Source organism: Thamnophis sirtalis, unplaced genomic scaffold (genome assembly GCF_051295495.1).
Source record: "Thamnophis sirtalis isolate CommonGarterSnake01/CBP01778 unplaced genomic scaffold, rThaSir2_p1.2 scaffold_6, whole genome shotgun sequence".
NCBI lineage: Eukaryota > Metazoa > Chordata > Lepidosauria > Squamata > Natricidae > Thamnophis > Thamnophis sirtalis.
The window spans coordinates 125,416,702-125,428,902 of record NW_028261386.1 but is presented as its reverse complement, the minus strand read 5'-3'; positions in this window follow the sequence as shown (position 1 = coordinate 125,428,902).

Genomic DNA, 12,201 nt, shown 5'->3' with positions numbered 1-12,201 from the left:
AGGGGCTGGAAGTGTGTGTGGTGTGCACAGGCTGTGAGTTTTAAAAATATCTTGTGTGTGCACAAGCTGTGAGTTTTAAAAATATCTGAGTGAATCCAGGAAGAGGGAAGAGGCAGAGGGGCTGGAAGTGTCTGTGTAAGGTGATCAGTAATGTTGAAGACTGGCAAGGACAGCCATATTTCCTCTGTAAGTAGCTGTTTTATTGTTTTGTGTACTTATTTTATTCTTATTTAAGTAGTAAGTGCACAAATAATAAATTTCCTTTTTTATATCTTCTTTTTGTAGGTCATTCTTTGGGGCAAAGAAGTCAGGACATCGACTTGGCCACTCCCACCCAGTCACATGACTGCCAAGCCACTCCTACCTGGTCACATAACTGCCAAGCAACTCCCACTCAGTCGCATGACTGCCAAGCTACTCTCACCCAGTCACATGATCACCAAGCCACTCCCACAAAACAGGCCACACCTACAGAATAGGTTCTAAAAATTTTTGAAACCCACCACTGTTATAGAAGTCTAAAAGGATGGGTCAAATTTAATCTCTTGATTATTCCAGAGCCAACAGGAAAGGCGATTTCGGGATCCTGCCAGCTATCACCTGTTATCAAACAGGACATAGTACATGCTTCTCCTGCTAGATTGGATGGGGCAGATAGAAACAACTAAGGAGAGATTGTCCTATAAATAATTTGGTCTTGAGTCATGAAGAGCTTTAAAGACAACTACCAGTATCTTGAATCCTGCACCCAGAAGTATACCAGTAGCCAATGCAACTGTGTAGTAGTAATGCCATTTGTACCAAGAAACATGAACTGGTCATTGTCCCTGCTGCCACATTCTGCACACATTGAATACATTGCCCTGCTGCCACATTCTGCACACATTGAATACATTGCAATAGTCCAATCTGGTCTCTGGGATATGAGTGATGATGAGTAAGAACTCTCGGTCCAGGAACAGGCACAACTGTCGCACAACATGGAACATATTTAAAAAAATGGATTGTAGTAAAATCTAGAAAACCCATATCTTAGATTTCCAGCTGAAGGGGAAGAAGAGAACAGAGAAGGAAAAGTAGGAGACGGTGCTTTGTCAATTTTTTATCTGCTCTTGGATCAGTTCACGATGTTTTCAGTTTTGAATCCTAAAACTCAAATTCAAACCAGATCTTACTGGGTTTACAAACTCCTAGCCAAAACATAGCCAAGTCATTATATGGTGCCCCAAACTCATCCATTATAATGGATGTGAGTTGACCAATCCAGAATCTTTAGGTGGAAAAGCAGTTTAGAACAGCTCGTCAGCTCTCATGATAGTCACGTTTTATATCTCTCCCTACAGTATCATAACTTTTTTTAAAAAGCGAAACAAGTTTAAATCAATCAAACAGCTCCAGAACTTCCTGAAGTTTCTTTTTAACATACCTTAGAATTTCTGTCTTTTATTATTTTGCATCAATCTCTTGTATTTGACTCACTCAGTCTCTTACTTAAGGACATAAGCTATATGACTCCTACATTAGCTTAATGTTGTATCTACTTAAACTGCTTCCAAATATATAAGTGATCCAAAATGAAAACAAATGATTTAGTTTTTAGGTGGAAGGCAGTAATTCAACAGTAAGAGACAATGACCTTGAAGAATTAATTTCCCTTTGCTGATGTGTTAATATTAAAATAGAAAATAACAAGAAAACATAACTATTATGATTGAATTATTTTACGAGTCTGGACAAGAATACAAATTCGGTGATTTCATCTCAGAGAAAATTAGGTTATATTCTTAAGTCACCATAAATCATCAAAGAGTGTTAAATTTGGCTTGTGTCTATTAATAAAAATAAAACAGTTACAAAGAACATTTGTTTACCTTGTAAAGAATAAATAATGTTTTCTGCAGTAATGGGAAATTCATTTTGTCAGCACAGGAATGCAAAAGTAAATCTTACCGATTTTTTTTTCTGGAATTTCACCCAATATATCCATGCAGGTGGCAAGCTTGAATTCTCTGCATTTATCAACTCTTGGTAGAAATAATGAAGTTTCATAGACTTGCATTTTAGAAGTAGAAATTTATTTCTTCTTCTTTTTTTTTTCTTTTCCACATAATATTTTTATTTCCATTTCATTCTATACAATCACATGTTTACTGTGCATAACCGGGGCATGTAACATTGAGTAATAAACACAGCCTTCACTTATATAGAAAATGCCCCCTACAATACAAACCCAATATACCACCTTGGCCCACCATACACCCTCTTTCAACCCCCTCCAACTTTCATTCTTCCTTCTTACATACCCCTCTACTACCTACTTCCCCTCCCCCTCTATCACTCCCTCTCTTCATCCATTCCCTCCCTTCCTTCTCCTCCTCCTCTCTCTCACCCTCTCCACCCTCCTTCTTCTTTCGCTCAACTCCTCCCTTCGGTTTACTTCTATTACCTTCCAATATATTCAGCTTGTTCTATTTTAACACTAACATTAAAAAGCCACAGTATACAAGTGCAATCATGTACTTTAGAATTTAACACATATTATATTTCCCCCTCCCCCCTCCCCCTAAAACCCCACCTCCCTTCCCTCCCCCCGACTTCCCAGAGCCCATACACAGTATAACTTTTTAACAATCACAGTCTAAAATGTCTCTACATTGAGCTCAGCTTCTTACTGTTACCCAAATTTTAAACAATTTAAGTTATTAGAAGTAGAAATTTAGTATAAATGTTTTACACCTCTGAACAATAGAATGCAATTGACTATGGAATGCTGCTTTTCTCCAAATTTAGCAATGTCAAATTTAAGTCCATTAAAGAAATATGAAGATAGAAAAGATGGTTTCTAACTTTCTTCTCAAGTTTAAAGAGATATGTGCCTTGGATCATTCACCCTGGAAACCATAGAATCAATTATTACAGAATTAGAAGACTAGAAAAAAATATTTGACGTCTGTCTTAATTATATCTCAGGTGAATAATGATTACACCAACATTCTTACTTTCCTAATAACGGTTCCAGTTTTCCTTTGTAATTTGGGATAGAAAAATCTTATTATTATGTTATAAGCATAAGGCTGTGCCTCAAAATTATTTCTCCAAATGCATTACCTTTATTAAAACTCAGATTCTTTTCCCATTCTGTGATTTTGTTACATATATTGAACTTTTGTTGGCTTTATTCAAATACTGTTAGTCACACTCATCCTTTGAAAGATAGATTTTGGGAGATCATGGTTGGCAAAGACATGTCTTTTAAGACAGATCTCAAAAACCTGTTAATTTCTTGTGTTCATCTGGAGAACATCTCCAAAGATTGGCTTGGAGTTTTGCTTGTGGAGCAATTTGGGTGACCTCTCTGAAAAAAATGAAGGACAATCTCTTTTATTCGGACTTTCTCTGGAATATTAAAATGAGTTTCATTGGTCCATCCCCATCGCCCCCAGTATGGTCAGCATCTAATCTATGTACCTTCAAACAAATATTATTAGGACCAATGTTCCGTTTATTTATTTTTTCAGTGTGCGCAGAAAAGTATAGTGTTTGAGCGGCACATTTTCATGCCTGAGCATTGAATTTTTTTCACAGATGTCACCCAAGACAACAAGGAAATCAGTGTTATTTGAAACTCAAAGTTATGTTTATTCCAGATACCTGCTTAATTAAAAGTGTTATATAATATATAACTATATAATATATAAAGTTGAGAACTACTTGTATTCAAGTTCAATGGATGACTCTCTATGGAAAAAGGATCAAAACTTCCCTCTATCCACATTTTCCATAATATGAATTACTTTATTTGCTTTATACTTTCTCCCTTGCTATCCAATAGTCTGCAGTGATATTAGCAAGTTATGAATAAATTATCAACTGATGTAGATTAGCATTTGGGGTATATAAAGAAACAAACCTATTATTTATTGAGTTGTATGTATACAACATTTACATATTGGCTGGCTGTAAACTATATTTAACCATTTGTTTTTATATGATGATCCAAGAACTGGAACCATTTGCTGTATCGATACTATGGATGGTAACACCTAGGAAGGTGGCTGGCAGAGCCGAGGATTCATCATGCTAAAAAACACTGCGCGGCCGTTGAAAACTGCTGCACAGCGTTTTTTTGACATGTGCGTGGCCACGCAGCCGCACAGCTTAGAGGGAACATTGATTAGGACATTACTTATTTTTGTGTAAGCTGTTGTAAGTCCTCAGATGCTGAGAGTCCTCAGGTGCGAAGCATATTAAAATAGATTAACTTATTTTTATTCTTCTTCTTTTTCACTACTCTGATACATATTTTTCAATATGGGAAGTTTTATTAAAATGGATAAAGTCATAATTTTTAAATAAAGTAAGAATACTGCATATTGGAAATTCTCTTCAATAAAGACATATATAATATAACAATCAAAATTAACATAGTTGTATACAAATATTAGGGATGCGGTGGCTCAGTGGCTAAGTGGCTGGCAGTTTGGAGGTTCGAATCCCTAGCGCCATGTAATGGAGTGAGCTCCCATTACTTGTCCGAACTTCTGCCAAACTAGCAGTTTGAAAGCATGTAAAAATGCAAATAGAAAAATAGGAACCACCTTTAGTGGGAAGGTAACAGGGTTCCGTGCATGTGATTTGTGATTTCCGTGCAATAGCAATAGCAGTAGACTTATATACCGCTTCATAGGGCTTTCAGCCCTCTCTAAGCGGTTTACAGAGAGTCAGCATATTGCCCCCAACAATCTGGGTCCTCATTTTACCCACCTCGGAAGGATGGAAGGCTGAGTCAACCCTGAGCCGGTGAGATTTGAGCCGCTGAACTGCTGATCTAGCAGTAGCCTTTAGTGCTGCATTTAACCACTGCGCCACCTTGGCTCTTATTCGTACACACCAAAGTTCTATAGGATACTTCCCTGTACAAACATACACTAAACTTATAATGGTAGGTGTAATTATACAACAAGCCCAAATTTTAACAAAACCGCACCTCTGACTACTTGTAAAAGGCTGTAAACTCTAAGCATGTATGGTACAATGTAGGAAAAACCCCATTCCGAATACATGATTACCTGCACAGACCCAAACATGCATCCATGTATATGGCAATCATAATAGCTCCTTAAAATCATCCTATCTGCACTAATCAGACTTTAAGCAACTTCCCTTGACATATTGGAGTTTACTGTAATTTTATTACCGCTCCATTAAAATGATTTGCTTTCATTTCTTTTTATTACAACTAACTAGATAGTCCTTAATGAAAATTAGTAGTGGCAGTTGGTGAAACGCAAATGGTTCGTAAATGTACAAAATAAGAAGACGACAGGACTATTTAATGAAACCTCTCTCAAATAACTCTCAGTATGATGTTTTGTTCAATCACGGAAGATTTGCAATGCACAAAAGATAACATTCAAAAAGCTGAGAGCTGCAAAACAAAAGCACTGCAATCATAAATTTAGAATAAATAGACAGATATTATTACAGGTATAACTCAACCCTGTGTTTTGTCCTACCCAAGCAGCTTCATTTAGCCCCATGTACAGTAAAAAGTCAATATTTATGGAGTTGTTTGCTATAAAGATTGCTGTCCAGGATTTTTTTCCCCCTATTGTTTCAAAACTTGTTCTGAAAATCTGTAAATCAAAGATGCTAATAAAGAACATTGCTTATCGAAGTTGATCCACATTGGTTATTCAACATATTTCTGGCAGCATATAATGTTTTACTTTATCTATGTCATCTATGAGTTGTTCCACAGTTTTACATGACTACATAATATAATATACTCCCCTATTTTGTAACAAGAAGGACCAATTGTTTCAAATCTAACTGCTGCACACTTTACAAAAATTATATAAGCCATTAATCGTAATTGTAATGTATGCAACATTAATGTATCTCCTGTGGATCCTGACCAGGGGTGGGTTTCGACCGGTTCGCACCGGTCCCTGCGATCCGGTTGGTCGCCGAACCCGGAAGTAAGTAACTTCCGGGAACGGTGAAGCCCCCCCCCCCGCCCGCACGCGCCCGCTCCTTACCCGGTTTTTACGAATTCTGCACTTTCCACGCATGCGCAGAATGCATACAGCACCTGCGCGATCCTCCAGGAGCAGCTGGAGCATCGGGCAGATGCTAGTACGCATGCGCGCGCCGCGTGCGTGCACACGCACGCTGCGTGCATGCGCAAGGACGCCGTGTGCATGCGCGAGGACGTTGCCGGCCTCGTTCCAACCGATCCAGTTGGAACGGGGCGAGAAACCCACCCCTGATCCTGACCATTCATTGTCTTTCTATTTGTTAGAATTATGTAAACCATTAAAGTATCCCCTTTGGGTGCTGATCATACATAGCTTTTCTGTTTGTTAGAATTTGTTTTCATTTATTAATTTGATTGCTGTGTTCTGCTTTTTTTTTTTGGCATTGCAATATTGATCTACAGATGGAGCAACTCTGAGTATGTCCAGGGTTTCAATCACAGATATATACTATGCAGAACTTTATTAAATTTCACTCCTATTAAATCTTTGCATGGATTTGTCCCTTTCTCTGAATTCATATGTTAGGTTGGCAGATTCATTACGTTCCAATTAGTACAAACCTTCTGCTTGGTTTTTCACCCTCCTGAATTACTCAAATCACTACACACTTGGTTTCCTCCTTGCCCAGATTCAAAAGCACGGTTGAATAAATAGGACTGATTTCAATAATGCCACAATATTTCTTATATCCAATATTATAAATGACAGTTTACTATTCCTCCAAATTATGTTTCACTCTTACTTATGCAAAAGGGGACTCTAATTCTTTATTCTGTTATCGTTAAGAGTGGGCTTGCTATAATCTGTCTGGGTGTCTAACACACACACACACACACACACACACACACACACACACACGTGTTGTGTGTGTGTGTGTGTGTGTGTGTGTGTGTGTTGTATTTGTGCTGATAAAATAAATAAAGGGAGACTATGTATAATCCCACCAATCATCTATCGAGTATGCTTATGTTCATTATTGTCCTTGTACATCATACATTCAAACAAAGATGTTATTGCTTCATTTTTCAACAAGGTATTCTAAACAGTCACTTCCTATATATATACCAATTTTTGATTACTTCCTTATTAAAATTATTTATCAACAGCAGGATATCTTTAAAATATATACTTAGAGTTATACATTATATCACCAATCCTCTATCTATACATAAATTCATTGTTATCCTTATCCATTTTAAGACAAAAAGTTCTAAATTATTCAATACATAATTTCATTGTTATCCTTATCCATTTTAAGACAAAAAAGTTCTAAATTATTCAATATATATATATATATATTTCTATAGATATAGATCTATTTCAAGCTATTTAGCTCTCATCAGCTAGCCATACCCAAGTTTGGGAATCGAACCTGTGCTCCATTGCCTCCCAGGCAGGGAGTTAACCATTTGAGCTACAGAGAACGACTCTTTATCAGCCAGCCAGGGTGGGAGGTATATACTTAAAGTCACAACCCCTGGTATGCCCAAGTATGGGAGGAAGGTCACACTTCCACTCTCTGTCATTAGGCTCGTCACAAGATATATATATATATATATATATATATATATATATATATATATGTGTGTGTGTGTGTGTGTGTGTGTGTGTGTGTGTGTGTGTGTGTGTGTGTATGTGTGTGTGTGTGTGTGTGTGTTATATTTGTGCTGATAAATAAATAAAGGGAGACTAGTATAGATCTATTTCAAGCTATTTAGCTCTCATCAGCTAGCCATACCCTTACTGGGATTCGAACCTGTGCTGTATTACATCTTAGGCAGAAGTCTTAACCATTAAGCCACAGGTCCTCCTCCTTATCAGCTGAGTCCAGGGAGGTAGGTATATATTTAGTGTCACAACCCCTGGTATGCCCCAATTTTGTGTGTGTGTGTGTGTGTGTGTGTTTTATTTGTGCTGATAAATAAACTATATATATATATATATATATATATATATATATATATATATATATATATATATATATATATATATATATATATATATATATATATATATATATATATATATATATACCATTATTATATAATATATATGATGATGATGATATTTGTCCATCATTTTGAAAGAGGACAACAGTGGGCTGTCCACGGTTTGTCCACAAGCGGCTGGTAAGGCCAATAAGGGCCCAGAATGTTCTGCCACATGTTGGGCAGACACGTGCGGGCACCATTGTTGCAGCATTGGCAGCTCTGTCTTTGCGGAGTGCTAGCTTCTCTTGTGTGATGGTTGTCCTTCTGTCTTCAAATGTCTGACAGGCTCAATATGCATCCTGTCAATCCATCTTGTGCCAGGAGCAGGAGCAGGTATCGAAATTACCCAGGAGCAGGTATCGAAATCCAGGGACTTGAAGGAGGCTTTCAACGTGGCTTTGTATGTCTTCCTTTGTCCCCTGTGCAATCGCTTTCCTTGAGACAGCTCACCATTGAGGAGCTGTTTGGGGATGCGATGGTTTGGCATCCTTGCAACATGGCCTATAATATACAATATCCTATAAAAAGGCATGGGATTCTTCCTGTATTGTTGCCATAAAACTATGTGGTTATAGATCCATTTAGATCCCCAAAGTCAAGCTTTATTGCAATTAAAATTTACTTTTAATTTATAACAGATTGCATCTCCTCCATCTATATCTTGTTCGAAATTCTTAAAAAAATATTCATAGGGCAGTTCTTCCATTTGACAAAGTTAGGATTTCTTTTCACAGCAACATTTGTTCTTCAGTCAGTCCAAACTCCTATAGCATTTTTGTTATTATTTCAGCAAGGAAGAAGCAACCAAATTAAGGTGTAGTGGTATATCATACATCCATGTGTATATATTGTAAAATTAAACACATCTTTCTTTGGAGATTCCTCTCTTCATTGTTTTTTCACAGATGTACTAGGGGAAAAATGATGAAGTGGCTAGGCATTTTATTTGATTTCCCTCCTCTCTGGAATATTTTTAGAAATTTATAACTATCTTCCAATAACTAGAAAAAGGCCAATTGGATTGACTTTGTCTGTTTTGATTTATTTAAATGACTGCATTCATAATGCCTAAATGAGATCTTTTACATGACTACATGCAGGACTTTGAAAGATTATCACAATAGTTTATAATATTGAAATCTCTACAATTTAATCTTCTCCTGATTTGTAATATCTTTAAAAAAAACATTCATAAGAGGCCTAATGTACTTTTTCTTGGATCTCTCTTTAAAAAAAGAGGGAAGGTGGGAGGGAGGAAAGAGGGAAGGTGAAAGAGAGGACATAGGTTACATTGACAACCAATATTTTTCTTTACAGTCCCCAGACAGCCTGGAACAATTTCATTTCTGCTTTTCCCATTTTAGCTTCTAAATTACATGCTAAATACAATGCACATCTTTTGTTTTGTAGGTAATTTATTCAATTGTATATGTCTATCGCTCTGGTGTCCTTCTATTCGTTATTTTTCCAAAGGACAATGCAAATATTGTTTTATTTATTCTCCTCGACATTTTCTAGAAACAGCAGATAAGTATTCTTTTTTTATTTTACTTTGGGGTGAAGTCAACAAACCCTTCACAATTTATCATTATTACAAGAATATATTGCTGATGTCGTATGTCTAAGTAAGCTTAAATAACTTTAAAAGTCAAAGTAAATATCTTCCTTGTCTAGCAGTGTCTGCCTCTAGGGGGCAGTGCTCATCTCTGTTTCTTGGCCTAGAGCAGGGGTAGTCAACCTTTTTATACCTACCGCCCACTTTTGTATAGCAGTTAGACTTATATACCGCTTCATAGGGCTTTCAGCCCTCTCTAAGCGGTTTACAGAGTCAGCATATTGCCCCCAACAATCCGGGTCCTCATTTTACCCACCTCGGAAGGATGGAAGGCTGAGTCAACCTTGAGCCGGTGAGATTAGAACCACTGAACTGCAGAACTGCAGTCAGCTGAAGTGGCCTGCAGTGCTGCATTTAACCACTGCGCCAGCTATTTCTGGTAGTATTAAAATTTTCTAACCACCCACCAGTTCCACAGTAATGGTGATTTATAAAGTAGGGAAGAGACTTTACTGTATAAAATTTATAAAGCAGAGTTACAGCAAACCCCTACCGCCCACCATGAAAGCTGGAATGCCCACTAGTGGGCGGTAGGGACCAGGTTGCGTACCATTGGCCTAGGAGTCAATGTTGTATGAAGACATTTTCCATGATCAGTGTGGCCAGCACGACTATATGCTGAGGAGCCCGAAATACTGTTTCCTTTCCACCAAAGAGGTACTTATTTATCTATTTGAATTTTCCTGCTTTCCTGCTAGGTGGGCAGAAGCTGGTTCAAGTAACAGAAAATCACCTTGTTGTCGGAATGGGAAAACTTGCCACAGTCAACTTGTTGTGGCCAAATTGCTATGACCAACTCAACGTAGTCAACTGGCTATGGCCAACTCACTGGCCATAGCAAGTTAACTGCGCTGAGTTGGTCATATGGAAGAAAACTCACCATGGAACAGCTTGTTGTGAGACAATTTAACAATTCTATTTAATTATTTAAAGCAAATTAAAAATTATTTTAATTTTTGCCATTCATATTTCATTCTGTTCCTCCTTTTGCATCCTTTCTTTAATGATTCTATCCCACTATTTCTTTGTTATTAGTATAATTCTTATCCCACAGCGAGTTGTCTTGCAGCGAATTGGCTGTGGCGAATTGTCATAGATTCCCCTGTTTCACGGTGCTCGGGCTGCCAGCTGACAAGCTCAGTGAAATATATGTTCTCCTTGTTAAAAACTGAGGTTTGGATTATGATGTTCTCTGCCACATCAGCTTAAAGAGATAGAAAATGCTGCCTTAATGGGAAAGTCTGCTGTAGCTGTCGCAAATTTTATAATAAACAACAGCTAATCTTTATAGCTCAGCTTAGTAATGAAACAATGGTACAAGCATTATCACTGTAGGCAAGTATATAAAGAAAATAAAAAGTTTATTACAGAAATTATCTACATAACGAATAACATTTTGTTTATAACTGGAAATAATTTTAATAATGTTACTGTTTTCTAATCAATAGCAAAAAAAGAAGAATAAAACAAAGACTACAATAATAAATGATAATATTAGGGGGAAAATAGACCATAATGTAACTAAAATATGACCAGGTAAAATGCATACAAAAATTATCAGAGTTTGTTGCAGAAATCACATCCAGAAAGCACACACAGATAACTGATTCAGCAAGATTCATTTTTATATACATAATAACACATGAGTCAATGTACAATACCAATAGTGGATTCTCCAACGTGGTAGTAGTTACAGGCAAAACACAGGGAGAGGAGAGATTGGTTTCAGTTCCGAGTTCAGAGCTTAATACAGACAAACTAGTTTCAGTTTCTATTCTCAGCACAGCACTCAGAGCTGCAATTAAGCCACACCCAGATTCCAAACTTAAGTTTCTGTTTTCCAAACAAGCCCCATTGGCTGACCGGTTACCATGCCTATTCATTGGCTCATCTTGTCACCATGTCTCTGCGGTTCATGAATATTCTGACAAAAATAATATACGGTTTATTTATACTTTATATATTAAAAAATGAAACCTTGACCACACACAAATAATAGGATTGATCAGATTTCTCGTTAGACTGGAAAAAAGTCAAATCACATGCAAGCATTATAAATCTGTTTTCCATTCAGGATCTTAGGGGTTGCAGTAGAATTTGTCTACTAGAGTAAAACTTTTACTAGAGTAAAACAATTTTTTTAACCTTCTGCCAGTACACAATGAATTCAATGTTATTCATGTTTTAGTAACTGACACATTCTAAATATATAATTTAACATCACATGTACAACTTTAATTCTAATTGGTTTTGTGAATACAGGCTTATGAATATTTCACTAAGACAGTGTTAAATGTAGAAAAAGCCCAGAACGTGAGTCAGTCCTTTTGACATATCCAACATAACAGAGGTAGAAAGCCACATGCATAAAATGCCATTCAGATTTAAGGAACTTTTAACAGACATCCTTTTAACCCATGTATTCATGAAGCTGGGGGTTTATTCTGTACTTATTGTTTATGTTGTTCTTTTTTTTTTTTTTAAAGAGCATTTATAAATAATTCAAGGCATAAATTACATTATTGATAAAGCTAGGCTTGAATAGCAGAAGAAA